The sequence below is a fragment of the Thunnus albacares genome, chromosome 1 (assembly GCF_914725855.1).
Source record: "Thunnus albacares chromosome 1, fThuAlb1.1, whole genome shotgun sequence".
In the NCBI taxonomy this organism is placed as follows: domain Eukaryota; kingdom Metazoa; phylum Chordata; class Actinopteri; order Scombriformes; family Scombridae; genus Thunnus; species Thunnus albacares.
The window spans coordinates 1,070,514-1,089,574 of record NC_058106.1 but is presented as its reverse complement, the minus strand read 5'-3'; the positions used below and the strand labels follow the sequence as shown (position 1 = coordinate 1,089,574).

Sequence of the window (19,061 nt, the reverse complement as noted above, 5' to 3'; positions counted from 1 at the left end):
AGCATGGTGAAGTTATACCACACTAGAAGATGCTCAGCACCACTTCCACTCCACTGACATACTTGTTGCAATGTTCTCAACAGTAAGTTCTTCTCTTGATGAACACTGTTGTATGTAGTAGTAATGGCTTCCTCTTTTGTACTAGTTTTTGTCTTTTTGTAAATATGTTAGGCATTGTTGTTCAGCTTTTTTTTAAAAAAAAAAAAAAAAAACTATGATTACAAAAAAAAGATGTTTTTGTCAATAGAGAATTATCACTTCTAGAATTATATTCTTCCAGTAACAAGAGGAAATATAACTTTAATGACTTATGGGCACTTGTCTTTTGTCCCAAGAAGGGAAGTGAGTCCCTGAATGTATAAATGTATAATTAACATAATTGTCAGTTGATCAAAACTCATGTCACCCTCCTCCCATGTACAACGTCTATCTGTCTGCCAAGTGTGTTGTGTAGAGATGAAAGGCAGCCTGTCAGATAGTGTGTCACAGTGCAGCCACATCCCTGCTCTGGACTGAAGAATGTAGTAGCATTGTGAGTGGATGAAAAAGCCTCACTCTAATGTGCAGGATTGAATGACTGAACAGTGTTTACTGTACATCTTCCTTTTGGCCTGGAGGTAATGGGGGCGGTGGGGGGGGGATTTACATGGGAAGCCAGCCAGCTTGCCAGTCAGCCAGCCAGCCAGCCAGCCAGCTAACCAGCCAATGTGTGTTAATGATCCACAGGATTGAAATGGAGGCAACAATCTCAGAGACAGAAAGTAGGTCCAGAACTGGGACAATTACAGTCCATGTAAAGGAAAACAAGAGATTTCTTTTTAAACACATTATAAATGTTAGAAAATAAACATATGAAAAGACTGTGAACTATGTAGTACTGAACTGTGGAGTTAGAGTGTGACTGTTTTTCACCTTTTCTGTGTTGAGGATTTTTTTGGGCGAGCCTGAAATGGTGGCTCTATGATGTAGAGGGCTTACTAGCACACACACTCACACCAGGTAGACTGGGACTCACTTCAGATAATCTGCTGTGACTGGTGAATAGGGCCATTTTCAGTCAATGTTAATGCTCAAGGAATTATTTTAAACCCAGCTGAAGCATCTGCTGATGGGTGGAGCCCCCTGTGACTTTGGCGTCAGCACCATCTGTGCGGCAGGGAGATCCCCAGCCAGAGGGAGAGCATTTGTCAGGCAGCACTTCACTAAAAAGCATGGCATGAGAGGCAGTTGCTCCAAGGGTGATGGCCACAATGAAGCTGCCAAGGACTTCAGCAGGGAAGTGAGTTAAGTGCGTTAAAGTGTACCATTAAGTTTAACGTCAAGTATACTGAACTCCATTGAAAAAAAAGACAATTTTACATAACAATGATTGGTGATGGTTCGCTTGTTAACTAGTCATTTAAGTTACATTTTTACCGAAACAAGTCCACATTTACTTACAAAATATGTGCTGAATTAAACAGTGGCTCCTAACGTTGCTTTATTTTAAAAACATCATCCAAGTCGCTTGCGTTAAACCTACAAACAAGGCCTGTTTTAAATTGTGTATTTTTATACAGGAGTTTTGTTTGAGCGTTAACTCAGAGGCTGTTCAGTTGGGCTGTACTTCAGCGCCTTCAGCGCATATGCCCCCAGCATTTCAGAGCAGAGAATACTGCTTATTTTTACATTATTTCGAAACCTTTTATACATTGGCAACTGTTTTAATCATTCAACTTTGGGTGGTTAATTACAAATTTTTTTGTGGTGTAACAAACTCAAAACACGTTTATTATTGGTTTACATGGACTTGAAAATTTTCTGACTAGAGAGATAACACAAGAGGTAAGAGAGAAAAATGGGGTGAACTGACCCTTTAAATTGACTGGTAACAAAATAGGCCTAAGTGTATTGGAGGAACTAAAAAGCTCATTAAGTCCCAAAACACAATAACAACACTGAAATTCTAGTCTATGCATAATAATAGGCATGTCTGTCCAATCAGGCAACAACTAACTTATGGCTTGACCCCTGAGTGTTTTTTCAAAAGCCCCAAATCTTTTAGGTTTTTAAAATAACTTCAGCAGCAGACAGCAGTTGGAAAGGAGTGTAAAGAAGAAATGGAGGACAGAGTACACATAAGGTAGGAAAAGATTGGAGAGTGAAGAAAGGAGAAAATGAGTGGACAGAATAGAGATGCTTAATATGCTAGTTACTTAAGAGGTTAGATAAACATGTTACGTTACACTAAAAAATAATTATGTTTTATGATGTGACAATGTGAAGGTTAAGGTCTGGTTAGGTTTTCAAATAACACTTGGTTAGGGGTTGAAATGATCACTTGAAACATGGTTTAACGTGGTAACAGTCAGTTATGAATGCTGTAAAATGTAGTAAAAATGTCAGGTTAAACAGCAATAAAATGCTGTAAAAATGTCAGGTTAAGCAGCAGAAAATGTGATTAAAATGTCCCGACAGAGGTGAACGGTGGTCTTGAACTGTCTCTTGCTTGCAACTCAAATAACCATCTAGCTATCTACCCAACCCGCCTCCTCCTAACAAGTGAAAAATCATCTTGTATTGACGTAATCTGAACTATGTCACTTCTCCAGGCAATAATTAGGGCGTCTGTAACTCAAAGGTGACCTTCACCTGACCAATAGATGTTAACTCCCTTCTGAACCTACTAGCAGGTTTAGCAGGCTACTCAGGGATTAAAGAAAAAAAAAAAACCTTTTTGCTGAATTTTTTTTCAAGCCAAAGCCAAGTCATATTCCCCATCTGCAAATTTGTAAAACATGTTACAGGTTACATTAATTGACACCTGCTTTACAATATGTAAAATTAAGAGATTTCAGCACCATTCCACACATAACCATGTTCTCTAATGCAGCCATCAAGTTTTAATACTCCTGACCAATAGTGTTTTAAGGGAAGATGATGCTTTTGAACAGCTTTTCTATTGCCAGTTATCTTTTTGTCTTTTTCATGCCATTTACTTTTTAAAAAAATACCATTTACTTTTCTTTTTTGCAAAGCTTGTCTTAGTTTTTACTATTTCAAATTATAAACTATCTACATAACTTTTCAGTATATGTGTTATATTAATACATATTTTGCTTATTAATTAATTATTATACATGTAAGATTAAGGGAAGACAACACACCTGAAATTGTTATATTTGTTCTAACTTGTATCATGAATTGGCCTAATTTGCATAATATAATGATAAAAAATAAAGGTTATAACACAGAAATATATTGTTTGTGGGTTTATATTAATAAGTTTCATTCTGATAGAAGAACAAGAATTATTTTGTCCCTATTTAACTGTGGTGCCTGGCCACACATCCACCCACACCCACATTTAGGTTATTAAGAAATTTCATATAGGCTTGGCTATGTTGCAAATTGGGCAAACGAGTACAGAGAAAATATATAATATAAAGTAGGGATGTAAATGATTAATCAATTAACAGTTAATTGCTGTTAATAATTCAACCGATTAAAAATATATTAACTAATAATTCAGAAGACAAGGGATGTGTGGTGGAACTGTCAGAAAATGTTCTGTAGATTTGCTGTAGTATGTAGTTAAGTCATCAAGCGGAGCCCATTGCTTTTTAATGAGATTACAGGTTACAGGTGTGTTTGGTGACCGCCCATAAGGGCCACACAAACTCTACAACAAATGACCTCCCTGCCATACAAGGAAGAAAAAAGTTGCAGTGTGCTTCAGTCTGCTCACTGAGGCAGTCATGTTAATGAACTCTAAGGCATAAAGCTGTGAAAATTCATAGAGTTGTTTGGCAGCTGTGCAGTTTAGCTATATGAGGCTCATGTTAATGCTAAACTAGCAAAACGAGTCTTAAGACTCGGGCTGTTTTCAGACAGTGCAAGAACAAGATAAACATCACTTCCTTTGTCCCCTATTTTGCCTGCTGCTGGGGCTGCTTCGCTGAAATTTTGTAGGGGGCGCTATTCAGCCAGTTTGCATCACTGATGGAATATTGTCATGTACACGTGTTCAGGCCGGGAGTCTTATCAAACATGTAAAGTTTGTATTGCGGAATGTTTCAGAGCACTGAGGGAGTGACATCACAAGGAGCAGTTGGAGAGGAGGATTTTAGAATACACTTCTTGTGAAATCTCCACATAAATCCCACGACTTTGGCCAAATCTTACATTAAAAATCATATATTAGTAGGAAATTTTGTGGAGAATCCATTGATACAGGTTTAAAAGTGGTCAAACTTATAGTTTAGATGTCAGAGGCCTCTGTTTGACACAAAGTTCATGCCTCCCCATTGTTTTACATTGTAAGGGTGGCACTGTAAATGTTAGGGTTTATAAAATCTAAACCGTTCGAGTTATTACAAAGTTGTTAACAACTTTTTTCAGCACAGTGTCATAAGTCATGTATTAAAGGTTGAAGCTGATACCATTAACGCCCTCAGAGGAGATAGCATTTGTTCGGGAGCCAAAATTGAGGAAAAGTTATTTTGAAAGGCTAATTGTGGACTTCCTGTTGGATTTAGGTCAGGGGTGTCTGATACGATTTGTAGGTCTTAATGAGACAAATAATTGAGTTTTGGTTTGATCTCTCTACGACATTCCTACGGGCCGTGGCGGCCATTTTAGTTACATAGGTGGCACATTTTGGCACTTTGGGGGTTAATTTTTACATTTACCAAATATTTCACCAGACCTGATGTGCGTGCCAAATTTGGTGAGTTTTTGAGCATGTTTAGAGGGTCAAATTTAGGTCTGAAGTGGCGGAATAATAAAAAAACAAACACACGAAATACAATAGAGCCTTTTCTCTTTGAGCTTGAGCCCTAAATATATTCTGTTCTATTCAATCTCAAATTATATCTGGACTTTAAACAGAATGTGGCGTGTAATGAGTATGATATTGATTTGTGTAGGTTGTTAGTCATAGTAAGTTGTGTCATGAAAAACATGAGTTGTTTCATCCCTTTTGACATTTATACTTTATACTCACTTTATAAATGATTAAAACATCTTGTGAATATTGTGTGCACATTTGGTCATCGTTTTAAGGTGGCTGTCTTCAAATGTGGATTCCCACAATGAGGGGATGCTTTTACGGCACAACACTGGGCTGAGAGTTTCTGTTCAGAGGAACATGAAGTGTTAAACGGTGAGTACAGTTTAGAAGTAAAAGCACTTTGAGTTTGGAGTTACAGACACTAGATATCAATGTTTACATTTTACCAAACTTCTGTCAGAGATGAAAGTAACCAGACACATTTACTCCATTTCTGTACTGAAATAAACTGCTGAGATACATGTACGTCGATAACAAAAAGTGTAGCTGTTATTGATTACAAAGTGCTTTACATAAACTAAATATAAAACAATAAGAAACAGCAGTTAACTCAGATATAATCTGGATTATTGCAAAATCAATCCTGTTAATCCTGTATCTTTAGCGTGACCAATGAGGAACAAATATCACTCAAAATGAAAGTTAAGGAGGACATGGAGAAGATTTCCAATGTTGGGACTACATGTGGACCACAGTTTACCACATGTTTCAAGACTCCAAGAAACCTGAGCCCTGGGGGTTCACACCCAAAGTGTGAAGCTCCACCCATGGATCCAGGTTATCAAAACTAGAGTTTCCCTTCCTATCTTTCTCTTTTCTCCACGAGCTGCAGCAGGAGCAGCTCCTTGCTCTCTTTCTCCTTCAGCTGCAGGAGCACCTGCTTGGTCTTTCGCACCTCCAGCAGCTGCTGGAGCAGCTCTCTGATCTCTTGTGTGGCCTGCTCACAGCAGACACATACCGTCTTCTTTACGGCAGAAGACGCAAGAGCCTGCCTAAGACTCAGAAACTAAGTTTCCTTGTGCCAGCAGCTACCACACAAGTCTGCTGGCCAGTTTAACAAGTACAGGAGCTGCAAAATGGAGTTAGCTTGCCACTAACTCTACACAAAGGAGTGACCTGGGCCCTCTGCATGACTGGAGTGCTGTCTCTCCAGCAACGCCTGCATCTTTCAGCTTCAGAGCCAAAGCCTTCTCAGCCTGACTCACCCATGGATTCACCAGCTACAAAGCAGAACGCCACAAAGTATCTCTTCCTTCATGGACTGGTAACAACTGGGCATAGCCTAGCAACACAGTGAAGCATAGTACGGCTAAGCAAGAATGTTTAACTCAAACAATGTACTGTACGTGTATTGATTTGGTTAAGGTTGTACATTGAACTGTCATTGTGATGTCCTTGTTGCCTATGGTCAGGTTACTGCATAGCCACACCGCTAGGTTAATGTTAGCATGCTTAACACATGTTACATCCAATAACTAGGCCTTGCATGCAACTAACCTCATCTTAACCTGGCACTTTTAGCATACACCAATTGGCCTTGAATAGAGAACCACACAGTTAAGAGGTTAAAACCTAGTTTGGCGAACTTTGGTTCAGGCAGCACATGTGGTTCCACATGGTCTGGCCTTTTATCTCTGTAGTTCCCTTTATCAGCCAAATTGTCAGCATGCCATGTGCTCAGTCACCAGATGACTGCAGCCATCTTGCTATTGTCTTCCCTACACACACACACACACACGCACACACACACACACACATACACTCACACTTGTATAGGTACACTTAGCTAGATTAGTATTGTGTGTTGCTTTTACCCTTTTGTTAAATAAATGCTTTTGGATATACCTGTTGTCTGTTTTAATGTTGCACAGGAATGAGTTTTGCCAACCCCTGCTCTGTAAAGAACTCCAAATCCTTTAACCATAACTAACTACTGATATGGTGATTTTGTTTATAGTTATTCAATTAATTGTTAATCAAAGTCCCAAATTCATAGATTAGTACACTTTGAGACTGCTCTCTCTTTGCTGTCCCAGGGTCTTAGCTTGTACCCACATATCATGCAAACTTTTTTCAGGCCAAGGTCAACTTATTTAATTTTATAGGAGTTTACACCTGAAAGCCTGGTACCATCAAAATCCTCAAAATACTGCTTTAAGAACTTCACAAAACCCGATATCAATGTTGGCTTTGAAAAGGAATTTAAACCCAATCCACTTTTTGTCCTACAAGTAATAATGCTTGTTTGACATTTTTTACCAAGAAAGTTTCTTGTGAAGTTGAATCCCTTTTTCAGACTGCTAGATGTCCCTCTAGGTTTAATCTGACCAAACAAGAAAATGCAGCCTTGCGGTTGCTCTCTAATAATGAAGACCTACTAGTAAAAAGAGCGGACAAAGGTGTTGCTCTGGTAATCTGGGGCAGAGATCAATACGTACAGGAAGCCCAATATCAGCTACACAACTCTGAATATTACACTTCTCTTTCATCTAATCCTTTGAAATGTATGAAATGTGAATTGGAGGACATTCTGAATAATGCCATTGAAAAAAGTGAAAAACAGAAAATGACCGGACTTCCTTGTAAAAAACAGTCCTAAGATCCCTACATTTTACATGCTACCAAAGATACATAAAAATATATCCAACCCTCCAGGTCAACCCATCATCAGTGGTATAGACTCTATCTCTGAACCTGTCTCTCAACACATTGACAACTGCATTAAACCATTTGTTTCTGCTCTCCCAGCCTATATACAAGACACCACACATGTCCTCACCAGGACTGATGAAATTAAAAATACAGGTGATGCATTCATGGTCACCATGGATGTTACATTCTTATATGGTAAAATCAAACACAAGGAAGGCCTTGAAGCAGTGAGACACTTTTTACATTCCAGAACAGTGGAAAATCCACCCAATGAATTCATTCTGACGTTAATAAAGTGGACCCTTAACAACAATGTATTTGTGTTTCAGGACAAACTGTTTAGGCAAAAACATGGCACAGCCATGGTTGCCAGTTTTGCACCTAACTATGCCCACCTCCTTTCAAGTTTATCTTGGGCCCCTCCAACCGCCATCGGGAGAAAATTATCGAGTATGGAAGGTATATTGATGATTTAATATTCTTCTGTAATGGTGACCTACAAGATCTTAAGGACTTTCACAGCCACCTCTTCCACTGACAGTGTGGAACTCTCATTAGAGTAGGGGAGACCAGGGACAGTTGTAACATGGGATGGTTGTAACACCTTGAATTCCTCCAATCAGAAACAAGCTACAGTGATTACACTCACTTTGCACATTCTCCATTAGATTGTCTTCTTGTTTATAAAAAAGGAGCCACATTTGAAAACCCCAGAGAAAGTTACCAGCAAAAGTGTTTTTTCAAGGTAAAAATGTAACTTTTCTATCAGATATATTTTTTGGATACTGTCCTGAGATTAAATGTCTAGGAATCCAAACAAGTGTTATTAGAATCACTGTTTTGTAAGCTAAAAATAGAAATGGCTAACATGTGTCAAACTAGCAGTCAAGCTAGTTCACATGAGGTGAAAACATGGCTGGTGATACTGGGACAGTTGTAACGCTTTGTTACAACCATCCCTGAACCAAGTTTCATTTATGTTTTAAAAACCTAAAGGCCTGCATAAACTAGATATCTATAGATAGATAGATAGATAGATAGCATATTAAATGTAAAATGTCATAGAATTACATGCCAAGTTAATGATAATCAGTTGCATGCTAATAGTCAGGGGAAACACATGCTAAATATCAGAAAGAGGAAGATAGACAGGGGAATCCCACTTCCTTTGTTGGAGAGGGCTTCAGATGGCATAATACAGGGCAAATCAGCCAGGACAGTGGCCAAATCATACAGCATTTGCCATGTGACCCTGTACTGAATGTTGTCCTCAAACTAATCCATTTTGATTCCATGTTTAAACTTTTTTGAGGATGTGTGTTCTACCCATTAAATAATTTTCTTGCATATAATTTGATGGCTTCCCCTCTTTTTTGTCATGTAGTGAAAAAAGGTATTCATTATTAATACATTTATTCATTAAAAAAAGAAATAAATAGTCACAATAACTTGAATGATAAATGATCTTTCATTTTGAGTATTTGACTGATTAATTATGTCCGTCCCTGGCATGTGTTACAACTGTCCCTGTACACTGGGACAGTTGTAATGGTGGAGTGGCTGTGTTTAAATCAATTTTGCAACCTGTACATATTTCATATTTCATCCACTTAAATACATTGTTTCAGTAGTTGACACATTGCAGTTTATAATATAGCAAATGGACTGTTCCAGTTCCAATGGTTTTTGATTTATTGGGAAAAATTGCAAAAAGTGTTACAACTGTCCCTGGTCTCCCCTACCGTCAGTGGGAAGTAAACTATCTGGATCTCAAAATCACTAAAATGCCCTCAGGGAAGCTGCACACCACAATTTTTATTCAAATAGACTTCAGCATTGCTTTAATTATTTGATCATTTTGTAGGGGATCGGGTAACCATATGTTAAACTGAGATTTGTTTGTTTACATTAGAGCCTTATGCAAACTTTCTTTGATGCAGCTGCACTCACTTATTGCTTTATTGCAAGTCTTTTTGGAATATTGATACATACTATATATATTATCTTTGATATTTTGTTTGATTTAACTGTATATAATTACTTCTTCTTGAAATTAATTGAAATTACTGAGATCATATGAAGTTGGTTTCATGTGTTTTTTGGGTCAGAAGAAGGCAGTGGTGATAGACATAGCAATCCCAAGTGACAGCAACATCAGGAAGAAGGAACACAAGAAGCTCGAAAAATACCAAGGGCTGAAAGAGGAGCTAGAAAAGATGTGGGGAGTAAAGGCAACAGTGGTGTCAGCGGTAATTGGAGCACTAGGTGCTGTGACCCACAAACTGGAAGAGTGGCTCCAGCAGATTCCAGGTACAACATCTGAGGTCTCTGTCCAGAAGAGCGCAGTCCTAGGAACAGCTAAGATACTGCGCAGAACCCTCAAACTCCCAGGCCTCTGGTAGAGGACCCGCCACCACCAACCCCCATGGGAGGGGGGTGAGAATATTACTGTTTACTGTATTACTGTATTGAGTATTATTGTTTAATTGGTATATGTTGAATATTTTCATGTCCAATTGCAGATTCACATTTTTTTACACATATGCCCCCTATTGGTCATTTATTTGTTCACATGTGTTGGGTTGATTGCCACTCATGGCTGGTATATAATTTAGACTGATTATGTGTTTGTTAGACCCTGATGAAGGCTTAGAGTCGATACGTGTTGGTCTGTTTGATTGCCTATACTCAAAGAATAAACTTATTATATTATTTCATCTGAGGACAGAGTGCCTTTGTTTTTCCTCCATGGTTGTCTGTGCCACTTAAGGACAAACATTCAGCAAGACCTCCTGGATTTTGTTTTTTTGTGTGTGTTTTCACCTGCCCTACTAAAGAGCACCTCTTGCATGAGCCATCAAAACCATGCAGCGCTTCCTCCTCCTGAATAGACAGTATGCAGTGGCTGATTCTCATTCATGCAATACTGCTAAAATGGCAGATGTATATCGTTGAAGAATTATTGTATATTTTAGATGTCTCAAAGACGAGTATGATTACATATGCAATTTATCTGCATCACTCAGTGGAAGGCAAAGGCCTTTTAAGATTGCTGGTGTTTGTATCATTCACACAGGCTCAAATGAAAACAGTCATAAGTCTGTGTGTCTGAGTGAAGTGTACAGATTCTGTCAAGACTTTTGAAACCACAGAGCTGGGTTTGGGTTCATCACTGGAATTCACTATTCCATCAACAATAAACACTGAGAGAGGTACGAAGTGTAAGGTTACAGAGAGAACTTGTGCATCTAAGGAAATGAAAAGCAATGATGTCACTGCAGTTAATTCAGATGTTGTGTTTGTCAGTGATGTGATTTCTGAAAAGCAGAAAGTGCAAAGCAAGAATCACCTTTGAAGTTCTTCTCTACATGTTACATGCTGTGCTTTCTCTGGGTTATGGGTGTATAAATAAGTAGAGGTCTGTCTGCACATTGGCAGTGTACTCAGTTAAGCTCATTAGTCAGTGCAGTCATCTATGATCTGGGAGACTCAAGTTCAAGACCCAGTGTGGGGGCCTCCTTTCTGAGATAGTTTGTTCATAAACACTTTAATATAGTAAAATCAAAAGCGTAATAAAAACAAAAACTGGATTTTTACACCTATTTCCACTTTTATTTAAAACCAAATACAAATATAAATAATTTTGCTGCCTCAACAAATATCGATACAAATACAAATCTGCACATCCCTAGTAGTAGAGATTCAAAACACTCTTCTTGTTTATCCAAGTATATGAAGAGGAAAATAAAAAATGTGTTTCATGGGGAGAACATTAAGGCAAATACTATACAGAAATATCAGGAAAATGTGTTGCATAGGGAGAAAGATAAGGAAATGTATAAAAGGAAATATCAGGAAGATGTGTTGCATAGGGATAAAGTTAAGGAAATGCATCAAAGGAAATATCAGGAAAATGTGTTGCATAGAGAGAAATGGGAAGAAAAGAGTGTAGTGAAATATCAGACAAATATGTTGCATGGGGGAGAAAGTTAAAGCAATGAGTAAAAGGAAATACCATCAAATTGAATTGCACAAGCAGAATGTAAATGCCATGGCCAAAAGGAAGTATTGTGGAAATTCTGAGCATAAGAAGTGTGCTACAGCAGGTAACAAATTGTAGAGGCAACAATCTGTTGAACAATAATTATCTTTAAAGAATTTGTTGCAGTTTGATGATGTGTTTAATTTCCTTAGACACCACACATGGAACAAGAAGCTGTTGTTGTTGTTGTTGTGATTGTTTTCTTCTGTCCCCCCTCCCCCTTTCCCTCTCTCTTTCTCTCTCTCAACCCAACCGGTCAAAGCAGATGGCCGCCCACCAAGAGCCGGGGTCTGCTTGAGGTTTCTACCTGTTAAAGGGGAGTTTTTCCTTACCGCTGTCGCCAAGTGCTTGCTCATGGGGGAATTGTTGGGTCTCTGTAAATTAAAGAGTACGGTCTTGACCTGCTCTATGTGAAAAGTGCCTTGAGATGACTTCTGTTGTGATATGGCGCTATATAAATAAAAATTGATTGATTGATTGATTGATTGATATTAGAGGTACCCCAGCTTTTTGGCAAGGAGCACAGTGTGACCTGCTAGCTTGTCTTCATCAACTTGGTATCCTCACTTGGTTTTGTTTGTTTTCTTCTGCTGATATGCAAAAGACGCCATCAGGAGCAATTTAGGTAAAGTATCTTGCCCAAGGACACATTGACCTGCAGACTGGAGGAGCCGGGAATCAAACCCCAATCTTTCCATAAGTATACCCGCTCAACTTCCTGAGCTACAGCCACCCCAGCAATTTACATTGCAATCCTGTCACTGCAACAAAAATGTTTGATTTTCAATGGCTTTTTGAGGGAGGTCCCTATGTCTCGCATCCAATTGGAAAAATAAAAAACTACTTTTATCAGATGGAATCTCAGCAGCGTGGTTCACTTCATGTCCATTGCCTGTTATGGATAGAAAATGCACTGCAGATTGATAAAAATACAGATGACGAGGTCATACAGTTTATTTATCAATATGTGACATGTGAATTACCATCACAAGACGACAAATTATTGGACATTGTGTCATCTGTTCAGCAACATTCAAAGCAACATTCAGAGACTTATAAAAAGAAAAACACTGTCATTTCAGTTTTCCCAGGCCAGCATCCGGTCGAACATTTATATGTTGTGGCAAAAGTGAAGAAGATTGTCAAAAAACATGCAAATGTCAGGTAGATGAGGCAACCATTTTAACATAATATGCATGTGTAAATCAGGGTCAGAAAGATTCTAATAAAAGGAAAAGAGACCATGCAGCAAACATTATGACAGCAATCAAGAAGGCTTTTTGAGATGAGAACAGTAGCTATGATAGTGTGGAACATTTGTTTGAAAGTTTGGGTTTAGATCAAGTAACTTTTGAGTTGTGTTAAAAAGGCAGATTAATGAGGTTTGGGTAAATCAATATACCAAACCACTGTTAAAATGCTGGAATATCAATATGGATTTCCAGTATGTTGTTGATGCTTATGCATGTGTATGTTACACAAGTTCTTATATTTCAAAGGTAGAAAGGGCGATGGGACTCGTTTGGGAATGTCCATAGAGAAGCATCTAAAGGAAATGTTAGTGCAAATGATGCAATGAAAAATTTAGGCAGTGTTTATTTACAATGTGTGTGCTCAAGAAGCTGTGTAACTGTGTAAAATTTGCATCTAAAAGAATGTTCTAGAAAAGTTGAATTTGTGCCAATAGGTGATAATGTAGTTGAAATGAGTAAGCTTTTAAGAAAATTGAGACAAAAGGCATCATCACATGATCTTACCACAGAAGACATGCAGATGACTAATTCAGTTGACGGTTATAAGAATAGGCAAAAAGATGCTACTTTCAATGACATGTATATTGCAACATTTGTATCAGAATGTTGTGTTCTGAGCAAAAATGAAATGTCTCTAAACAGCATTAAATTGAACAAGGACTTTGATTTTGTCATGAAAAGAATTCGGAAACAATTCACAGTTGTTCATTACATGTGCTTTTGTGTGACAAAGAATCCAGAATCATGGTTTCAAACTAGTTTGCAATTGTTCCTGCCATATTGTGAAGGAGCCAAAACCTTCAACTTGAACAAGAACAGAAAGAAAAAGAACAGACAGTAGATGAACATGTAGAGAATATTCCAGATTTAGCAGTTAGTAGTCAACAAGTTGCACATTTGGAGAAGAACAATAATTGTGCAGAAGTGACAGTTTGGTGTTAATTAGATCTTTGATTGAGATACAACTGTCTATTTTTATCATATAAGGCAATGGTGTAATAGGGAAAAGTCCAAATACATTTCACGTTTTCATTACAGGTGGTGCAGGGACAGGCAAAAGTCATTTAATTAAGGCTATCCAATATGAAGCAATCCGGTTACAAACTGTCAACATCCTGAAGACACTTGTGTATTATTTACTACTCCAACTGGGATTGCTGCATACCATTTACATGCAGCAACCACTCACAATACATTTAGCATTGGAACTAATATTCAGTTAACTTACACACCTTTAGGTGAAGAAAAACTGAGTACTTTACAAGCAAAATACAGTTCTCTGAAAATTTTGATAATGGATGAGATATCCATGGTAGAGAAACTATTCACATACAGTCATGGTAGATTGTGACAAATTAAACAAACAGGTGACTTCTCCCCATTTGGTAATGTTAGTGTTATTGCTGTTGGTGATTTCTTTCAGTTGCCACCAGTGAAAGGGAAACCACTCTATATAGATGATGTAGCTGTTAGCTTGCGGTCCAAACTGTTTAAGGTTGTAGAGTTGAAAACAATTGTGAAACAACAGGATCAAGTTTTTCTGCATTTACTAAACCGTTTAAGAATCCGCTCAAAAGAACAGTGACATAAAACTCTTAAAACAATGTGAAACAGGTGAAGATAGTTCAGCTTTACACATTTTTTCCATAAATAAGCAAGTAAATAAGCACAATCTTTAACAGTTATTAAAAACTTGTTCTGAACATATTGAAATAGATGCCCAGGATTATGAAAATAATAATAACAAAAGAAATAGGTAAACTTGAGTTGAAACACAAACATCATGTTAAAGTTTATCATACATGTTTAACTGAGAAGCTGGTTTAGGGGAAAAATGCTGGAGTAATGCTGACAAAAAATGTAGACGTTATGGATGGTCTCGTTAATGCCACATGTGGCGCAGTAACAGATATAATTAGTTTAAGTAATGATAAGTTTCCTCAAATAGACTATGTTTAATTTGATGATAAACAAATTGGCATGCATCAGAGAAAACAAAGTGCAGTAATTGTGGATTATGGCGACAGTTTCCACTTAAACTTGGGCATGTACAGTACATAAGGTACAGGGTCTTACAGAAGATAGAGCTGTAGTTTCCCTTAAGAGAATTTTAGCTGCTGGACAAACATATGTAGCATTGAGTTGTGTAAGAAATCTGTGAGGGTTAATGATTCAAGATTTTGAAAAGAAGGCCATTTATAATATAAACGTTGATGGTTTTAGTTTTCATAGTTGTCCTTGAAGTCTTTCATATAGTAGCAGCAATACAGCATTGATTGCATTGCAAGGCCAACAACACGGTGGTGTTGGCATGTATACTGCAGACAATTTGACATACAACTGTGTTACTTACAACATATTGATAGCAGTCATTTATCATCCACCATCATATCCACTGTTTTTGTTTAAAGCACATCTAAACAGACCACTGGACTTACTTGATCCAATAAGTGACACAATTGCTGTAATGGGAGATTTTAATGATGACATTTTTCAAGTCTCAACAATTTGTAATTTTATGACAGATAAGAGGGTACGTATAAGTTGTCTCGCAACCAACTACTGAAAAAGACCATGTGTACAACACATAATGATGTGGAAACAATAGTTTTGCCTTTAGCCTCTCAAAAATTCATTGCAGATAAAAAGAATTCCTCCAGATGCAATAGGGCGTTGCACTGTTTGGTGCCCAAGCCCTAATAGTAATTAATTAATTAAATTAATTAAAAGGAGTACTAGTGTTGACTGACATAATCTCTAAGTTTACCCAGGTCATCCCTTCCAGAGATCAGTGAGCCTCTACAGTGGTAGATGTGCTGACAAAGGAGTAGTTCTACAAGTATGGTGTCCCAGCTCGGCTGCACTCTGACCAGGGTCGCAGTTTGAAAAGCACAATAATTCATCAATTGTGTGGTTTGTACAGCATCAAGAAGTCTAGGACCACCCCCTAATCACCCTCAGGGAAATAGCCAGTGTGAGTGCTTTAACAGGACCCTCCATGATCTCCTGCACACCCTGTCAGCTGAGCAGCAGCACAGATGGCCAGAGTATCTCCAACAGGTTTTGTTCAGCTACAACACCATGTCCCACCAAACTACAGGTTAGTCCCCCTTCTTTTTGATCTTTGGCCGTGAACCAGAACCACAGCTGCCTATAGATTTTCTGCTAGGTCACATAGAAGAGCTGACTGCAGGTGAAGTCTGCGACTGGGTCCGGGAACATTAGTGACGATGGCAGGTGGCAGTAGAGATTGCCCGGGAAAGGATGAAGCAGTCTGCAACCCACCGGAAGGAGAGAGTGCATCAGCAGGCCCAGAAGGAGGTGTTACCAGCATTCCCATAAAGCAAGGAATAAAATCCAGGATGCCTGGGACCCTGAGATTTTTCAGGTGGTAAAACCTCCTGAGCAAGGAGGTGCAGTGTATGCCGTTGCCCCACAACATAGGCTAATAGAGATACGTCATGTTCATCACTCAATGCTCAGACCTGTACGTTTCTGGTGGTCATGCTATTCCTGTAGCTAGGCCTAATCCAGTGGTGACAGGCCCTGACACTGTAGCAGAATGGAAATGTATTCCTGTCTAGTCTAAGCAGGCCTGTAGTCTCTTGATTACTTGATGATCAGTAGCCAATCATTGTCTGTGGGTAGACTATAAAGGCAGGTAGTTGCTTTCTGAGCGCTCCCTTCACTCTGAATGCACGTCCACCTCCCGTTCGCTGGACTTCTGCAATTGCTGTAGGTATGGAGTAGTTTCTGTGCTGGTCCATAGAGTATTCTCTCATGCTGTTGCTTATTTTAGTGGTTTATGATTTTGTACATACCTCCGTGGTGACTCACCTCCCTCAGAAGTGATCCTCTCACGGACTGCTGTCGATAGGTTCACTCCTCTCTCGCTCCGCAAATTTTATTATGTTGCGTGTAGTAAATGATTGTTTTGTTTCTAGGTCCCTGTGTGTAGTAGCAGGATAGGCTCCATAGACTCTCTCTTCCCCTGAACTTACAGACGCTGCCTGATTGGTATGTAGCCTACTATGGTGCCAGGTTCATCTTTTTTTTGACAGCTGTCATTCTTGTTTTAATTTGATTTTTCATTATGTATCGCAGGACTGTGGGCCCTGGTCAGCATTTAGCAGCTTCCCCCAGGAGCTGCTGTGGCCATTCTGGCCCATGCTGCAAGAATGCTGCTGCTTTGCCTTTAATTAGTGTTAACAATCATTGTCTTTGTTTTGAATTGTTTGGTCGGGTCCACTGCTGCTGCGTTGAGGGCCGGCAGTTCCATGACTAGTACTCTTTTAGCTTAGCCGTTTTAATGGTGTGAGTGTGCGTGTGTGTAGTGAGCAGGGTTTTTTCTTTTCTTTTGTTGTCATCGTTTGCTTATTCTCAGTTTTGCTTAGTTTAGTTCATTCATTTATCTCTACTTTATAGCTTACATAAAGATTTCATATCAATAATATTGTTAGTTTATTGTGTTTATTCTGTTCCTAAGTTGCTGGTTAGGTGTTTAACCATCTGACCAACTGCTATTGTTTTGGAGAAGTGTTTCTTTAGTTTAGTTTAGTTTGTTTGTTCATTCTTTTCTTCTTCCTTTTTTTTTTCTTGTTTCGTTACACCACTGGCAAGAGGCCCTTTGTCAGAGTCTGCTCTCCCCCTCACCTGTTGCTGTGGGAATTATCCAATCATTCAGTCTCACTCTGCTCTGCCACACCCCTCATTAGTTCAACCACCTTCACCTCCGCTCCCACCTGCTCATCATCTGCAATCAAGCCAGTATATAAACTGCCTCGGCCCACTCCCTCCTTGTCAGATTGTCTACACTACTATGCTAAGTCATCTTGCTTTATTCACTGGACTGCCTTCCTGGTTTCTGATCAGCTTGTCCTCGACCATCGCTCCTCGTCTCTGCCCCGGTAAACCCACCAGCCTTCTGTCCCAGACTCTGAGTTCTGCCTGCCTGTTCCCTGGTCTTTGTCCGCTGTGGGAGTGGAAGATCGGGGTTCAATTTCCGGTGGAGCCATACTCATTAGGACTGTTTCTCTGACCGTGCTAATATTGCCTTTACATCGTGTGAAATAAAGACTGCAAAGTTTATACCAGTGTCATTTGTGCTGCTATTGGGTCCATCCTATACCCGTTACACCCTTTTCTACAGCTGTTGATAACCAGTGTTAAGCAATTCAACATAAGGGCAACTGTATGGTGTTTTTGTTTTGTTTGTTTGGTTGAATACTTTATTGATTTTGTATCCCTTTTTATTTTTTAAGGAGCTGAGCGCTAACGGTGGTGGGGTTGGTGATTAGGTGGGGGTTCCTGCCTTTCCTGTGTGCTGTGTTCAACTGAGCACCCCTGGGTTTGACCCTTCACCATTGTGTGTGTGTGTGTGTGTGGATGTGTGTGCACATGTGATTCGGGGTGACTCTCTTTTGGATACCTCTCCTACCTCCCCTCCACTGGTAAGTCTCAGCCCTGAATAATTCCCCTGTCCCTCTTTTTAATGTGTGGATGGTATGCTTAATTCTTTTTTTTACTAATTTTTGCAATTGTTAAAATAAAGGATTATTGATGGCTGGAACCACGTCTCTCACTTCTCAGTGTAACGAACCTGATTGCCTTTTTGGGTTATTGGTACTGGTCTGAGGTAACATTTGTCCCTGGGTAGAAACCCCAGGGTGGCGTAGTTGGATTCTTTTAATTACACTGGTTAGTGTTCTCCATCCTATTCTCTTGCCACAACACCAAGGAGCATAACCTGTGGGTGGTGGTCAGACGCACAACTGGACCAAAGGACCCCCAGCCTGTCAGAGCACAGACCCCACCTGAAGTGGACCCAGCGCTTCACGCTTCTTGTGGCAGCTTCGCCTGACACCCCAGCTAGTACCAGTTCTTGTCCAGCCCCCTGTCCTGAGGTGGTAAGAAAATCTACACGAGACAGCTGGCAAACACTCTAATCCTCACCACTTGCTGTTGACAATAAGGAATAGAGCAAATGGGGCTACAAATTCTCAGATACTTGGTTCTAGTAGTGCCACACCAGCTCTATTCAGACCCTGGTCTTACTAAATTGTTGGACCGTTTAAGAACCCCCAGGCAGAGTGTAGCCAGTAAATATCCCTCCCGGGCTACCGTAGGGCTAGACAGGCCTTAGCACCGCCTACCTCCCTGTTGTCAATTTGTTTGGTTTAATATATAAGTCATACCAAGAAGCCCCAGTATGCTGCTTTTCTTTTCTGGTCCCCGGTGTGACAGGTTGGGGCTGTTACGCAATGCAATGCTGCAACGCTCTGGT

The 19,061-nt window shown here is 39.4% G+C and overlaps 1 long non-coding RNA gene across 1 annotated transcript; it reads left to right on the top strand.

Annotated features, from left to right (window-relative positions):
* The first annotated feature begins 16,261 nt into the window (after positions 1-16,261).
* On the top strand, positions 16,262-17,472 carry LOC122987974. Its single transcript, XR_006404675.1, has 3 exons — positions 16,262-16,517; positions 16,723-16,795; positions 16,883-17,472. It is a non-coding gene; the product is annotated as an uncharacterized LOC122987974 (long non-coding RNA).
* Positions 17,473-19,061: the final 1,589 nt, after the last annotated feature.